General features: G+C 45.7%; 1 long non-coding RNA gene across 8 annotated transcripts in view; it reads left to right on the top strand.

The window, feature by feature from the left end:
* Positions 1–10,733, top strand: part of LOC127387833 (uncharacterized) — a 70,077-nt gene extending 59,344 nt beyond the window's left edge. For 7 of the 8 annotated variants that reach the window (XR_007890220.1, XR_007890218.1, XR_007890219.1 and 4 more), the window contains one exon: positions 3,689–10,733. This is a non-coding gene — a long non-coding RNA (uncharacterized LOC127387833). The remainder of the gene's footprint in view (positions 1–3,688) is intronic. The other variant, XR_007890217.1, reaches the window with a different exon arrangement.
* Positions 10,734–17,352: the final 6,619 nt, after the last annotated feature.

Raw genomic sequence — 17,352 nt, 5'->3', positions numbered from 1 at the left:
TGCAGTCTTACATCCATGCTATATTGACATACACAAAACTGCACTTCAAAAGTCGGTTTTCATTGAAAAAAATCCCTCCTTCTGGTATTTTTGCTAGCACAGTCCCCAGGACACAATCCCTGACACAGGGAGCATGTTCCCCACTGATGTGCCAGACAAAAGCTCATGGCTTTGTCTTACTGAAAATGAAGTCTCGGTTATTCATGCAGTTGCCACTGAGTCACTCCACACCCTTGAATTATTTCTGACAGATGTAAAATGCCTTCTGCTGAATTCCTGCTCCAAGGAGCCTTTTGCATGACCGGTTGATCAGTGAGTGTGAGCAGACTCATGATGTACAGTGCCTCATCACTGTGGCATGTGCAATGCTGAACACAGTGACTAGGGAAGCCAGACCCACCTATTTCTTGCCACAGGCTCAGAGCCTCCCAGGTTTCCTGGCAGCTGCCCCAGAGGTCTTCATGCAGGGCAGGTGTGTGTGCAAGGAGACCCTGTGCTACCCTGTGCACAGCAATGCAGATGACAGAAAATTGATGGGCTTAGGGTATCATCTTGAGGGCCACCAAGATGATCCAAGGGCTGGAGCAGCTCTGCTCTGGAGACAGGCTGAGAGAGTTGGGGTGTTCAGCCTGGAGAAGACAAGGCTCCAGGGAGACCTTAGAGCACCTTCCAGTGCCTGAAGGGGCTCCAGGAAAGCTGGGGAGGGGCTTTTCATCAGAGAAGGCAGTGATAGGACACGGGGTGATGGTTTTAAACTGAGAGAGGAGAGATATAGGTTAGATATTAGGAAGGAATTCTTCACTCTAAGGGTGGTGAGGAACTTGAATGGTTTGCCCAGGGAGGCTGTTGATGCCCCATCCCTGGAGGTTTTCAAGGCCAGGTAGGATGAGGTTTTGTGCAGCCTGGTCTAGTGGTTCCCTGCTCATGGCAGGGGGTTTGGAACTTGATGATCTTTAAGGTCCCATCCAACCTTAATGATTCTATGATTCTATATGAATTCACTCCCAGGCATGATAAGGAGGCCACAGTACTAACCTGAAGGCCTATTTCGGTCACTTTTCAGTTTCTTGCTTTCTCTTTGCTGCTAACAGTGTGCTAACCATGGGCTACATGCTCAGCTGTGGTGCAGGTCCCACAGAGTCACTGCCCTTGTGTGCGAGCAGTGGAGACCCGACCTCCATGAGCTGAGGAGCTTTGTGCCCTGGGCTGGGGGTGACCCCAGCCCCTGGAAGCTGGAGCACACTTTGCTGTGTTTGCCACAAGCACAGGCAGTACCGCCCCTGTACGCACTCAGGAGACAGATGAACTTTGCTCCACAGCTGCAGAAGGCAGGCATAGGCTGTTCCTTGGAGGCTCTGCAGCTTCTTCCTGAAATGAGGGATCCTCAGGCTGGCCTGAGGATGTTCACTAATCTGCTTTCTCCCTCAAAGAAAATCTCTTTTATGGGCTCCAACACTGAGGGGACCTTCTCCAAAGCGAGAAGGCAGTTGCCGTAAGGATGTCCTGAGGAGTAGGGCACGGCTGTGCTCGGCTCCCTGATGAAGAGGAGCATTCCAGGGTGCCCCAGCAGCCACCTCTGATCGTGCTACCGCACCAGGGTTAGCCTGGCCAGACACGTGTCTCACAAGAAGTTGTGTGGTTTCTTACAGCAGGGAGCTCTGTGGGGCTGTCAGGAAAGAGCAGGTAGACAGTCCTGCTGCTGCTCCTGCGGCAGTGAAGGTGCTGGGGACACCCTGGACCTACCCCTGCAGGCGGCAGCTCCGGCGTTCCAGGGGCTCCAGGTGTTACCTCTGCAGCCTGCGACTTGAGGCTGGGATTCCACATTTTGCTACAGCTGAAATCTCTGTCACTGCACAACAAAACAACAGGTCCCAAACCCACCCGAAGTGGTCATCGTAGTAGCTCCAAAATCTGTTATTCATCTGGCTGATAAAAAAAACCAACAACCTTTGCATTCGACCTCACAACAGTGAATTTGTATTTCCAATGGTGAAACTCCTCCCCTTTTTATTCACAGAGGGTCAGGATGATACCTTTTTCTTCAATAATTAATAATTTTTGTGTCAGGTTTGACTTGTTTTAGGGAGTTAAATTGAATGTCTCATTCAAGGAAATCTGTAATTGAGATACAAATCTGTGCATCTGTGAAAGATTCCAAGATTTGTGCAGGTGAATAAGTATATGTTTTTAAACATATATTTTACTACCTTAAAAGCATCTACAGAGGATGTTAGCAGAGGCTGCTCTGTCATCCCCCTTTCTTGTCAGTAGACCCACTGGATCCTGACAGCTGAATAGAGGTTATTAATTAAAGCTGCCAGGTTTTGTCAGACTTCTGTCACACTCCCTCGATAATTCAGCCTTATGCATTTCAAGCAGCTTCAGTGGGAACATGACCAAACCTTTTAATTTTCCCCTTAAATTCCATGCCTCTCTTTCTACAGAAGAGGATCTGTTCCTGCATTAAGAGCCCCTGCACTTTGGGGCTGAGCCTTAAGGAGAGCCCAGGTTTGTGCTGACTTGGGAGAGCAGCCCCAGAAACCAGCCTGGCAGCAGCTGTGCCAAGGTTTGGTATTAGCTCCCCACCCTCGCAAAGGTTACAGAGGATAATGCCACAAGTTTTGCAGGAATAAAGAGCCTTTTTCTTGCTTTTCTGGGAAGGATCTATGCTAGAACAAACAAACAAAAATTGGACCTGATTTGACATCCCTCTGCTCCCACAGCTATCCTCATGGGAGTCAGTACCTGCTCCTGGACACGGACGTGGTCTCGTGGCTCTTAGCTTGTCACTCTTGAAGGAGAAGTGTTGGTTTGTCTTGTAACTCTGACTCATTTTTTAATTTTTCCTATATATAAATTTAGTCTTCGTAGCACATCTATGAATCCTTTGAAACACATGTGATGCAGAGCAAATGATTGGATCTTAGAGGCGTATTTGAAAATGCCAGTTTCATTTATTTTACATGTTTATAATTGTCTCTGGCCATATTATCACTCAGGATTTTCCATTGTAGCTTTGGAAAGTCATGTTGGTTTCTCTGGATTTTCAGCCTTCCTAAAAAGCACTTAAAATATCAAACACAAAAAAGAGTTGTTTGTTTCTTCTCTCTACTACGGGCTAATCCAGATTTGAACCATCCTGTTACAGCTGCTGCTCAAAGTGCAGCTGGAGAAGGTGTGGCCTGGCAGGGGTCTGTGCTGCACAGACACTCGAGGTCTGTCCTGACCCCACAGCCCGTGAGTGGCCGGACCTTCCAGTGGCCCCTCGGCCTGTGCTCAGCACGTGCTTCTGTTCAAAGGCATCTGGAAACAAAATTGTTTGGGTTGAGAGGTTGCTTTCGGATGAGATAATAACCTGTGGTCAGGACAGGTCTTTTATTACGCTGCTTGCTCTCTAAATTATCCTCATCAGAACCTCTCCTTAAATGTTTAATAATCCCTGCTCCTCTCTGCTCCTTGGACTTCTCTGGTCAGCGGGGACTGAGCTCAGTCAGTAAATGGGTTCTTACGGAAATACTGAATCTCTGTGAAACAACTTTGCCTTCCCTATAGCTATACCATAGTCATTTTATATACTTTATTTTTCTGTAAGAGATTATTATATTTATTCTAGCTGAAATAATACAAATAACTTAGATTTCAGCACAATGTGTACATATTATAATTCTGTTTATTTACTTGCTTGCAGGGCTTTTTACCCACCCTCACTGGAGGAAGGGTCCCAATTTAAAGACGATCCAAAATAAGACAGAGTTTCAACTGGACAACAGTGTCTGGGGGGCACACACCACCCAGCAGTGGGACCAACCCAGCCAGGCTCAGCCCTGCCTGTGGGCACAGCCCTTCTGCCTGCAGGTGCAGAGGAGCCGTGTTTGCTGCTGCTCCCTGCTGCTCCCTCCTGCTGCCCAGAGGGGATCCGTGGGGCACCTTCCATGGAGGCTGCATGGAGACAGGTAATGGAAGTCTCAAATGTCCAGGAGGATTTTCCCACAGCTCACCTGGATCCAGCTGGCAGTCTCTGGAGACTCCATTGCCTGTCACACTTTTTCCTCTGCAGTAACTAAGGCAGTAGCCAGCTTTCCTGTTCTTGATCCCTTCCCATGGGCCTGCCCAGGGAACAAGGGACTCTGTTCCAGCCTTGGGCCACCTGTCAGGTCAGGGTCAGCCTAACTGAGGAGTTTTCTTCTATTTTTGATGCCATGGTGGCATCTCATAAGACCACTTGCTGCTAATTTCTGCACTGTGTGATGCAGTGTAAGGGCCAATCATAATGTTCAATTACAAAGTGTTGTGAATAAGTATCTGCCAACGTCTGCATGTGTCTGAGGTCAATGGGTTTACATTCCTGCAAGTCAGAAAACAGGAGCATGATCTCATTCCCGTGCCAGTTTCTCCACATTACAAAGTCACCACAAGACATGACGACACATTGTTCCTGCTCAGGAAGGATGGGACTGAGGGCTTGTCTGAACTGCTGGGGAGAACAGCCTGGGAGGAGCAGACAGGCACAGGCAGCCTCCAGGTAGGAATGCAGTGGAGAGCAGCAGGCTGGTTCTCCCACAGCAGCAAGCAGCCCAGCTCACAGTATATGCCTCCCAACAAGCTGAAATGCCTGGTCTTTACTGTATTTTTACCAGTCCTTCAGGCTCCTTAGTAAAACTGCACCATCCCTTAGGACTGCAAGATCTCAGTGACCACATTTGCTTGGTGCTTGCCTACCTGGTGGGTGAATGAGGTCTGCTTGAAAGTGTCCAGCCCCCATGGTCAGTGAAGGGGAGGAGAGCAGAAGAGGGGCAGGCAGCTATGCAAAACCTCCAGATAGGAATTCCCACTCCTCATTGGTTATTCTGTGCAGTAGTGCATGAATACCTTAACTAAACTGTTGTGATTATTTTTATCACCCTTACTGCTGTCACTCTGAATGTTACTGTTATCCTTATAAATACACATTCCCCTTGCTGAAGAAATATCTGCCATCCAGCTAACATGCCCTGTGACTTTGAAATCAGTACACTAAATGTATTGATGGAATTGAAAAATTTTTACTGGAACGCAAAGCCACTGGAGAATGTTCTAAAGGCCTGGATGGTCTTGATCTTAGAAAAAGGAATGCATCCATCCTCCTCCAATTTAATACAAACCCACGTAAGCACAGCACGTGTGAGAGCACATGTTGACGAATGGTGAAGCTGCCTCTGACACTCCCTTGGATCATGGTTCACTGCAAAAGTGTTGTCTTCACAGAGACTGCCACTGATGGTATGCTCAGGACCTGGTCTCCATGCTCAGAGATAAAGTTTCTTACTCTTTCTTTCAAAAGCTACAGAACCTCACTACACTTGCTGCTTTGGGCCCAGGCCTGTTAGTCTTGCTCCCATGAATAAGCCTGATTCATGAACATACTTACGCCATGAGAAAAAGCTTTTATGGAATGATGTTGTAAGTACTAGTGAAAAGCTAAGCTAGATAGTGCCTAGATAAGACAGTGATGAATACATGACTGTCAGTTTTTTGTATTTATGGGCAGACCCTAACACCCACAGAGTGACTGTACATACTGAGTGACAGCAAATGATGAAGTCAATTTTTGAAGACTACTTGGATAACGCGATTAATTCTTTTCAATACATAAAACTTGAATAGGGCTCTGGGAATTAGCAACATAGAAATCATGCTGATGGTGAGGAATTAAAAATGCTCTCCAAACAAGAAATTGAGGAAGTCTTTAGGGAGGTCTTGTGGTGAACTTGATAAATCTTTCGACAGTTTTTAATTCTGAGTATTAGTTATTTCACAACCTGCAGTGCTCCCTTAGCAGCTGCTACAGGATGTTGGATAAACTGTGGTGGCAACGTGAGCTTTTGCCACAGGCCAGGATCATGAAACTATAGGTGGCTCATTTGTCATCCTGAATCTGCCCCTGCTTTTGTTATTTTATAACTGCAGATCTCAAGACAATTAACAGCACTGGATATTCATCAACCTGATTTCGAAAACGGAGTAACTGTGATGTAATGAGATGAAGAAACTCCCTTGCTGTCACTGAAGGAATGGGCATCCATACAAGGATTAGAGCACGTTTCCTCATTCCTGGTGCCATTTGTCATCCACCACCCAGGAATGCCAAAGCCACCACTTCTTGCCATTCACTATGTTTCAGCAGAACAGGGCCCTGGGGGACCAGGCATTACATCTCCACTTTTCACCCTTGTTTTTTTAAGAGAGTCTGCTATGACTAAAAGGAGGGGCCCGGCAGCTGCAGAAGCAAGCCCAGGATGTGCACCCTGTCACCACACAGCTCCTCTCACAGGTCTACCTCTCCTGTTCCCTCTCTCCATCCTCCAGTATGCACATCCAGTAATTTTCACAGGTATCCACAGGGTACTTCTCGGGTGCTTTGTGCTACCAGAGGTCAGTGTCTACGGAATCAGATTGTACACAACTTCTGTATTGGTGCAGTTCTTCCAGATAGGTACCAGCACAATTAAGACCAAGGTTTGTCTTGCATTATATTTAGGGAATTTAGAAGCAAACTTGACATCAAATTTCTTTGCCTCTGTTTTCTTCTACAATGCACTATTGTAAATTTTTTTTAAAACTCTGCTAATACTCATGAAAAAAAACATTGCTGAGTTATTCTGTTCTTCTTGGTTTATAACCTGTGAAAATAAGCTCATAAAACTCTAACACACCTTTAACTTCCACGCCTGTCAAGATATTCTGATACTTTTCTTTTTTGCAACATAGCATGGAGGAGACTGTGGACAAGTGCCTTCAAGTTAACTCATTATCAGAGCTGTGAAGGGAGCTTGTAATTCAGGTTCTGTGTCACCTGAGAAAAACTGTAGAATGTTCATCTCTGCCCCCTGCACCCACCCAGGTGTGGTATCAGATTCTGGTTGCTTTAATCACTGTAACTTCTCTTTATTACTTGAATGAGCAGGCTGTCTGCATCCCTTTCCTCCAGCCAGGTTGCTGCTGTGCTGTGTGTTACCCAGCTTTTTCTGATCTGTGGTTGTAGAGCCCCAAATGGCTTAATTTCCCAGGTGCTACTCCCCATAAACCTACCATCACAATAAAGGGAGAAGGGTTTCCTTGCAGTCATGATCCCACCATCAGTGCTCTGTCATAAAGCCTTCTCTTTAACAGCTGAGTGGGCCAGTGCCAGCAACTCCTGCAGAGAGGAATCCATCCAGGCTGGAGGGAGGGTCAGTGGGGACTGAGGGTGTGGTTTTCATTTTGGTATTGCACCAAGAGGAGTCTAGAGAGGTGTTGAGTCCAATGATTTACAAAGCAAAAATGGGGTTACAAGGTTCCTATCTACACGCAATTGTACGTGAGTCACAGAAGGAAGGCAGGAACATTGCACATTCTACAGGGTAAAGTCACACAAACTTGTCACTTGGGGTTACTTGCTGCAGAACACAAGTCCCTGCCTGGCCACTGACTTGATTTCATGTCCCACAGCTTGTCCCTGTGCACACTTGCCAAAGGAAAATCCCAGCCCCAACTACTGGATTCAGTTATGCTGATGTGACCTAAATGCACATTCTTATATAAAATCTCTAGCAACTGGCTAGGGAGACAGCAGGCTTTGGCTTGCAGTCCTCCAACTGCTCTGCCGGAGAGCTCTGCTGACCCAGCAGGAGACCACCAGCCCTGGGAAGCCCCTGCAGCTCCATGGACCCCAGCAGCACTGGCCACCAGTGGAGGGTCTTACAGCAGGACCCAGCGAATTTCCTCCTGCTGCCAAAGCAGGAGGCAGAAATGGGAAAGCAAATGCCATAGGGAAAGAAGTAACCAGAAAATGTGGGAGGGAACTGAAAGCATCTTGCTCCTCCTTGCACAGCTTCATTTCCAGCTCTGCTCTGCATCACCTCTGTTATAAGCTAAACCTTGTTTCCCTTGGCTGAGGATGCACAAAGAAGTATGGCCTCAAAAATCCTTAAGTAATTTAACACCCCAAATCACTTTTTCTCCCATATCCTATGTGGTGTCCATGCATTTGCAAAAATACAGATGCAGAAACAACAGACTAGTGCAACATGTATTATCCAGTCCACAGCTACAGACTTAGAAATCTGAGTATGCTGGCATTCTTGAAGAGTCTTTTCAAATCGGTTTTTAATGTGTTTTCATGCTAGTTTGAACAGCTTCCCACGTGCACATTTTAACTTTCAAAATAATCTGAAACCACTTTCTGCTACTTGCATGTACGTTGGTGTCACTTACCCTTCCTATCCTTACAGAGTTCACCACGAACTTTCCCACATGCTAAATCTTTCATACTAAATATTTATTCACCATTAGAAAAGTTTTTTACCACACGACTAAATACTGAAATGTTTACACAGGTTATCTGTGATACTGGTCTACACAGAATAAAACCACAGCTCCACAGCACTGCTCTGTATTTCAGCATCATAACTTCCACCATCATCTCCTCCAGTTTGTTCTGACCTGTGTGTACTTGCAAAGACCTTGATGATACGATAACCTTTCAACTGGAGCAGCCTGTGACTGGACAGAGTCACCTCTAGCATCACCCTGGGAAGAAACTGATTCACTGAAGCACAATGGAGCCAGCAGACCAGGAATTACACCCTGTGTGTCTTTCCCTGCAGGGAGCTGCTTCCCCCAGGCAGGGAGCAGGGAGCAGGGAGGAGCGTGCCCACCACCTCCCTGTCTGGGCTGGCCAGGCCGGGCCCCGCACTGAGACAACACCAGGGCCACCCACTCTCTGACAGGAACGTTTTCCCATGGCCTACATCCTTTCCTTCAGAAAACTTCCTTTTATAGCTCGCGTCTTGTGCTCAGCCTGTTTTGCCTGCTTTCCGCGAGCCAGCGTTCAATTAGCAGCTGTAAATAGCACGGACTGCTGGGTAAGGGCCGCGCAACTCGCAGGCGAACCTTCCCACAGGGTGTGTGAGCTCTGCAGGAGGCTGAGACCCTCCAGAGTTGTGTCGGTCCCACCACAGAGCACTGTGCAGCCTGCAGGTCTGTGGCAGAGAATAGCACTGTCTTCACTGATTGTCTCTGCCCATTGTTATTGGCACCGGACAAGAAGGAAAAAAAAAAATCAGCTCCAAAACAAGAAGGAGAAATGTCCTAAAACTTGAAAAAATCAGGGGGTCTTTGATCTACACAGTGCCCGATTCATAGCAGGATATGAAATCTGAGGGCCCCCTGAGGGGAAAAAGTGAGAAACCAAATGGCTTTTATATCAGAATGCAAACTGAAGGTGCCAATGCTGAAAGACTGGAAAATTAAGAACAAAACTTTTCCCTTTTCCTTCAGCTGATCTTCTGTTTGTATGACTCTATCCTCTGAAAACTGTATGACCTAATGCTGAAAAAAACCCCCAAAACCTCCTGTACTGGAGAGAGCACAATAAAACTGCTTACAAGCTGAATTAGTCATAATGTACATTACTATGTGCTGTTGGAGTGAGTTATCTGTGGAGAGTATCAGCCAGAACAAACAAATGCCATTGTCTATGGAGGGAAATCTGCATCACTCAGTGTTCAATACTCAGACTCTCTCTGTCCACTACTTAAGTAGGGCAGATGATTTTATTTTTCTTTTCTATTTTTCAAACATTATATAAAAACTGAAAAAGAAAACACAAAAAGAAAACAAATGAGAAACGCAGGACAAATTTGTCCTGACCTAAAAGAGGATTATTCAAGTGGGGGAATGACTCCAAAGGCATTTTAGAACCATTTTCAAGGGAATCACACTTATGTGAGCTGAAATTGTTATTGTCTGTAAAGAGGGAGGTGAAAAACCAGAGGTGAGGAGGTGAGTGTAAGATTTTACTAATTCAGAGAGAAACAGTCCATATATTTTCACAGAGCAAATCTCCTTGGAGATACTGGATTATACACCACATAATAATTGCCATATGTCTCATTTTATCAGGGGGGCCCATTCTCAAATGAACGCACATTATCCTTGCAGGTTTGTGACCACAATGGTGACATAAAAGGAAATCTTGCAGTGCAGTTAGAGAGATTCACCTCCGTATTTTCTACTATTTTTCCAAACCGTGTCTGGTTTTAATATAAATGCAGCTGACACTTTTTCTAGTATTTGGAAGAGTATTTAAAGAACCAGTCATAACAATTTGGTGCCTGCAATGTCAGGCAGTGTTCAGAGCCACATTTAATCTCTGTGTCAGCTCCTGCCCAAACCAACCCACAGCACAGGACCTGCTGCAGCACAGAAGGGCAGGAAGGATCCTCTGTCCTGCTGCAGCTCCAGCAACTGTTCCTACATGTGTTCTGCTCAAATGCTCCAGTTGTGAATTCATCTCCATTTCAGACCCAATTATAAACTCCTTGAGAATTCCACAGGCTTTGTGAGCAATTCAGTTACCTCATCAGCAGTGCCTGCACTTGACAAGCATTTTAATGAAAGAAAAAGACATGCATCTACGCATCACCTTGCTAAGTGCTTGCTGACACCAATTTCCAAACTGGATTTTGATGGGAATCCTGCTAGGACAAGGTTTTCTAGGTTGATTCCTGCACTTCACATATGCTTTCTAGCATTAATTTCAGTTACCCAACTCTGTACATCTTTATTGGAGAGCAAGACAACTTTGAGACTTAATTCCACCTGATACTTGCACCGTTCAGCAAATTTATCTGCAAATAAGGAAGTTACAGTGTTGTTTCTAATTCTGTCACTAACTGAACAACCATATAAAAACTGCACTATCGGTAAATGTATTTGTTTTTTTTCGAATCCAAATTTGTTTCCTTTTTATGTCATACTATAGCAAAACAGCAACTCTTTCAAAAAAGAAGGACTGCAATTAATTTTCATAGGCATCAATACAGAATTGCTACTATTAGAATTGCCTGCTACAGCAGGGAAACTGCAAAAGGAAAATGGAAGTGTTCTGTTAGAAAATAATCATAATTAAAATAGAAAATTCATGTCATGATAACCAACTAAGGCTTGTCTACTTTTAACTTTTTTTCTTTTTCTGAGTAATCTCTCAATTTCACTGACAACCCTGTTTCAGTGGAACTACTTGTGTAAGTTTTAAAACAAAATTAACAGCAGGAAGTGCTGTTAAGTGTGACTTAAGTGAGCAGAATTTAGGTTTATATCCACCACATCATGTTAGTGTCTGTCAGGATGAGTGTTTCAGTAGGTGCAGTCACAGGGCTTTATAGTACCTGTACAATTTGATGAGAAAAGCAGGAATTAGCAACAGGAGATTGCAGAGGCCTCATGTTTTGATACAGCTTCCATTGGGAGCCAGAGAACCCATCAATCCACTACAAAATCGGTATTTGTGCTTTTGTAGGTAAGTAGCAGCTGTTGTGGAATGTGACTTTTAAGTAGCATGTTTATACAAAAAAAGGCCAGGGAACCAGTTTGGCTAATCAGTATCCCACTGGTAGCAATAGATCTGTCAAAAATTACTCGGAACCTAAATATGTAGAAGGCCCCACACACCTTTATTTATCCAGCTCTACTCTTTGCTCTTGACTGGGCTTAACAAGTAAAAAGGGGAAGAAAAGGCATCGCGTGCTCTGAAGTGAAGTGTGAGGGGCACAGACACAGGTTCACCTTTGAACCCCAGTATCTCACATACTTGAACAAACTGAATGTTGTCTTGGCTAGTTACAGAGCACAGACATCACCACTCCAAAGTCAGGTCTGCCTGGAAAGCCTATTTGAATATGCCATCTAAATATTATTATTACAGAGTTGCAGTCGCTTTCATGTCGACTCCGTAACTGCTCTCTCATCTTAGAAATAGATTCTCTCCCAGGCTTCCTCCTACCCTTACGCTACAAACGTTACATCAGGACCTACCTACACTTCAGGAACTCAGACTGCAAACTGATCTACCCTTATAGATAAGTCCTGCCACAGACTATTTAAAGGAGCTGACTGGATATCTGAAATGTGTGTACATTGCCTTTTGGCTTAGACAACATCCAATGTTAATTGAAAAATAAGTGCTTTTAACACTGGGAGATAATTGATATAGCCAGTAAGAAACCTGAATAATTGTTTATACACAAAGTAAAGTGATTACTTACTGTTTTAAAGAATTATTCAGGAAAAAGAGCAACCTAGATTCCAGGAAGTCCAGCACTGAATTATTGAAATGTCCCATTAAAATACACTTGTGCCAAAAAGAAAGATTTAAAACACACAAAGTCTATCAAAGAGATGTGGATTTTCTCCTCTAATGCTATTAGTCTTTATTCAGTATGAGTTTGGAAAATAGGAGAGAATACGCTGCTGGACTCCATGGGAGAGATCTGAAGCCAGTCACCTTGCTAGGTTAAATGAAACCTGGTCTGGATTCCACTTGAGCATAAGGCTGGAATGCTGAAAATGCTGTCATCTATTTATACATTAAATTGAAGAAATGTTGTGTGCCTCTAAATTTCACTGCATTCCAGCGTATTAACTGAACATCAACAGTTTACAAACTATTTCATGTTCAAACTGTGAAAGAGAAGCCAGATCAACCTGATTTATTTGTCCTGAAGCAGGGATTTATTTCCTAGCTTTTAAGGTATGGACCAAACCCAGGTCTGCTCTGTGCCTTCCCTGAAAGCGTTATCCTGCAGCTGTAACTCACTGCTAGTGCCAGCACATGGTAATTGCATTGTAATCACTTCAAAATACATACTTTTTTTCCAGCATCAAGAACGTACTACAATTCCAAACTGGATTTTCAGCTGAGATTTGATTTATACTTATCTTCTTCTGCCTCTAAACCACAGGTGATTCAAAATACAGCAGCGAGCAAGTCTGGGAACAACGATGTAAATGAGAACAGCCAAACCAAACAAATGAAGCCACGCAGGAGCTTGTGCAGCCCAGAAGTCATTGACAATGACGAGTCTATTTACTGACAGCCCCTGGTGAAACTCTTTAGGCAACCGTTCCATTTTATGCTGCCACCTCCCTAAATTATTTACACAAGGCTTTAGGTGTGCACAAGGCTCTTTGACACGATGCACTGCACAGAGGACTGTTCCCAGTCCAGCAGCACCATCAGGTGCAGCACCAGCTGGGACAGGCAGAGTCAAGGTACCCAAGGTGAAGAGCGTTCCTTGCCCTGTGCAGATGTTCCTTGCAGACTTTAACATGTCCCAGCTCAGGAGAACACGGTTCCCACCGACTTCCAGTGGGGCTTGAAGGGGTCAGGGTCAGGCTAACCACAGCTGATGAGATTTCATAACACTTAACTCATTTATATTTGCACTTTAAATGTGTTTCCATGTGTGCAACAGCTTTCATTTGCTCTCATTTCTGGGTCATGCTAATTTTTATTCATTAGTTGTTGTATTTAGTGCCTATTATTTTCCATATAGAAGACAATGAACACTGCAAAAACAAAGAAGAGCAATTTTGCTAGGGTCAGGAAAGAGGAAATTTCCATGCTTTTTGTCACATGAGACTCTTAAGAGCCTAAAGCTAAATACTGCAGCTGCTGTTCACTGGTTCTCTTGATAATTAGTGGCCTTTAAAAATGCAAAAATCTTACTTAGACATTCAAGCAACTCATTTGCCCTTTTCCACGTCCTTCTTCCCTCCATAAGTCTGTAACCTGGAATTTCTCTTCCAGGTCTTGCAGTCAGTGTCTTGCAACTTGAAATTCAAAAGCACTTACACTTCAAATTACCATGGCATCTCAGTCTGGTTTCAGATAATTTGTGGTAATTTAGATGAATTTAAAAAACAAGAAGAATTTAGATGAGTGTCTGTCTAGCACCACTAGTTTAATAAATTGGAAAATGCACAGATTACGGTGAAGGAAAGGAAGTTCTGATATTACTTTTTGTTTTAATATTTAAGTTGCTAATGCAGGATCTTGATACAAGTCACCTGAGAGGGTGTGCACTCTTAAAATACCAAACTTGAAAACCTCAGTTCACATATGTGAAAGTTTTGGTTTTAGTAACTCCAAAATTTCTGTTCAAATTTGAAAAGAACCTAATGATTAATTAATTGCTTATCACATGTTCCATTATTGTGCCAGTATGTTACCAAGACAGGATCACAGAGCCTGACTAAAACGTGTGTCTCAACACACAGAAAAGGCAGGCAGAGCCCTGGGGACGTCCCTGTGTCTGCAGAAAGGAGGGTGATAGATGGGACAGGGAAAAAAAAAAAGAGACATGGGGAGGGAAAAATAACTTGTATGAGGCCACACTGCCCATAAACACCCCCTTAGGTGTAAGGCTAAAGTAAAAAATCTTTTCCCATGGAGTTCCACACGCAGAGTGTTCCAGCCTGGGCTCCTGGTACGAGGCAAGTGCCCTGTTAGATCATGCTGCTTCCCCAGGCTGGTGTTTAATCTTCAGCAGTCAGCACTTAATGCTATTAAAGGCTAAGCAATTTGAGCCCATGAACTCCAGATGCCAACAAACAGTCCAACTTCCTTTTATATTCCCTACAGCTTTCTTTTTAAAAAATATTGTATTTTTTAATGTTATCATTAGGGATTTTCAAAATTTTAAATGGACATACACCTGTGTCTCTACACCTGTGTACATGCACAAACACCTCTCTAGGTGTGAGCTTGTGTGTGCCTGTGTAAGCTCTGTAAGGGGGTTTTAACTGGCAGGTTCTGTCCCTGTCTGAGCACTGAATAGATGAAAGCTACCATCAGGGGGAAAGACCTTTTCCTCTTTTAATGTCACGTAAACAAACAAACACATTTTATTTTATTTTCACTGGATACATACATGAGGTCAGTGTTTGAGGCCATACCTTACACTCTACAGAGGAGCTTCTTTTTCAGTCTTCTCTCACCTGTTAGAGCATTTCTGCTCTCTCAGCCTCTGAGATTTGTGAAAGATACATGTCTTTGGTGTGACTGGTGCATGAGACTTAAATGCCAAAATATGCAGATTCACCTGCAGCCCCCAAACAGGAGACCCACCAGTGTGGAAAGCTGCTGGTAGCTCTCATTGCTACTGAAAGCCTGCAAGGGATCCTCTTACTGAAATGTCTCATGGTGGGAGGAGATGGACAGTGTGTGGAACAATTGCACACAGGAGCACTGAAAAGGAGTCTGCTGCCCTCACCACTGCCTGCCAGATCTCAAAAAACAGGACCAGGGGCACATACACACGGAAGGCAGGAGAGCCCCGTGTAGCCGACACAGAAACACCAACAGGAGCCAGCGGGGAAGTTCTTTTCACTAGCTGTGGCAGATGCTTTTCTTGAAGGCAAAAAAAGGAATGTATACATGCTTGACACTTCATAAAAATATCAGTATGTTTGTGCCAAACATATTAGAATATTGTTCAGCACTAATTCAACCTTGCAAAAATATTATCGGTGTAATGCTGCCAAGGCCATTGTGTGGGTTATTTGTGTGTGTCTTGGCTAACCTGGTCATGGGCTGTAGCAATTTTATACTTGACTTCTCAGAAACCTTTCTGTTTCGTTAGTGAATGAGTTTGTCCTCTTTATTCTTGTTCCTCATCCTTTCCCTGTTTTACCTTTTACCAATTTCCCATTCCCCTTTGCTAGACCACACTGAGTGTCAGTCATTCCTCATTACATTTTAGCTTGAGTTAAAATATTCATATATTCACTGCTTAGCAAATAACTGTTTCAGTTTGGGATTTAGAATTCTGTAACTTCAAATGTTAATTTATTCTGAACAGCAGCACTTACAAACTAATGGATTCTAAAATAGCATGTTTGAGATTTCAAGTTTCAGACCTATCTAAATTAGAAGACCACTCTGCTAACTCATATTTCCACACACTAAAGTAATATAGTAGCTGCATAAAAATGAGAATAAAACAGCTTTTCATTTTGGTTTGCTGTGCTGCCAGGAAAAACACCTGACAGCTTAGCACACGACTGTTCCACAGCCGACTGGTGCTCCCTGTTTTGGGAAGTGCTACCCTGTCTCTTACAAGTCTGTTACCTATAGGGTGGGAAGTAACTTCACCCCACTAATCATCTATCTGTCTCCTTCGTATAGTAACTTTGAAAGATCACACATAGGGGCAGGTCTAGCAGGTTAACTGTGTTGATTTCACATTCTACTGAGATGAAATACCACACGCCGATCCCATAGTTGGCCAATGAGCATCTTAACAACTACCTTATATTGTTGCATATTTAGAATCATAGAATCATAAAATGGTTTGGGTTGGAAGGAACCTTGAATACCATCCAGTCCCACCCCTGCACGGGCAGGGACACCTCCCAGCAGCCCAGGCTGCTCCAAGCCCCATCCAACCTGCCCTTCAGCACTGCCAGGGATGGGGCAGCCACAGCTTCCTGGGCAGCCTGTTCTACCACCCTCATAGTGAAGAAGTTAAACCATACTATTCTACAGTAAAGAAAATGTTAACTCTTTACAGTTTGGGGGAGATTGTGCCACCTTTGCTCATGATGAACAGTCCTCCACAGGCTGCCCCGTGGACTGAGTGACTGCTGCAGGGAGTGGCCGCGTCCTGCATCGCGGTGCGGGAGTCCCTGCGGCTGGGCTGCGGGGACGGTGGTTTCAGGAGGTATCCCACGCAGCAAGGACCTATCGTATGTTGCCCTGAACGCTGAGGGTGGTGATGCCCCATTATTTCAGTTTGAAGATGAAGGCATTTTCAAAGATCCGTACACACCAGTGACCGCAGGCCCTGGCTGCTTCCTGCAGCCCGCTCCTCCCCGTCCGCCTGACACCGCCCGAGGATCAGCGCTGCCACCCGCAGCAGCCCCGTGCCCCGCGCAGCCCCCGCTGCCGCACCTCCCTGCGGCTTTCACGGGAGCCCCAAAAAAGGAACGAGCAGCGCTCCCGCTGCCCCCGTTGGCGTCTGCAGTGCCAACCGGCGTGCGGGGCACCCCTGGCAGCCGCGCGCTGCGGCCGGCGCCCTCCCTTCGCCTCCCGCCGCGGGGGCGGCTGGCCGGGCCGCTCCGCACACACCCCGCACGGCCCCGCTCCCGCACACATCCCGCACACACCCCGCACGGCCCCGCTCCCGCACACACCCCGCACACATCCCGCACGGCCCCGCTCCCGCACACATCCCGCACGGCCCCGCTCCCGCACACACCCCGCACACACCCCGCACGGCCCCGCTCCCGCACACATCCCGCACACACCCCGCACACACCCCGCACGGCCCCGCTCCCGCACACACCCCGCACGGCCCCGCTCCCGCACACACCCCGCTCAGCCCCGCACGGCCCCGCTCAGCCCCGCGCGAGGCGGGACCGCCCCCCCGCCCGGCCGTGACGCCATCACGCCGCTGCGCGGGGGCGTGGCCCGCGCGCCTTCCCAGGGTGCCGCGCAGCAGAACTTGAGCCCCATCTTGGGCGAGCGGAGCCGCAGTCGGGCCCGCGCTC

The sequence above is a fragment of the Apus apus genome, chromosome 8 (genome assembly GCF_020740795.1).
Source record: "Apus apus isolate bApuApu2 chromosome 8, bApuApu2.pri.cur, whole genome shotgun sequence".
NCBI lineage: Eukaryota > Metazoa > Chordata > Aves > Apodiformes > Apodidae > Apus > Apus apus.
The sequence above is the reverse complement of the archived record's forward strand: the minus strand, read 5'-3'. Positions and strand labels throughout refer to the sequence as shown.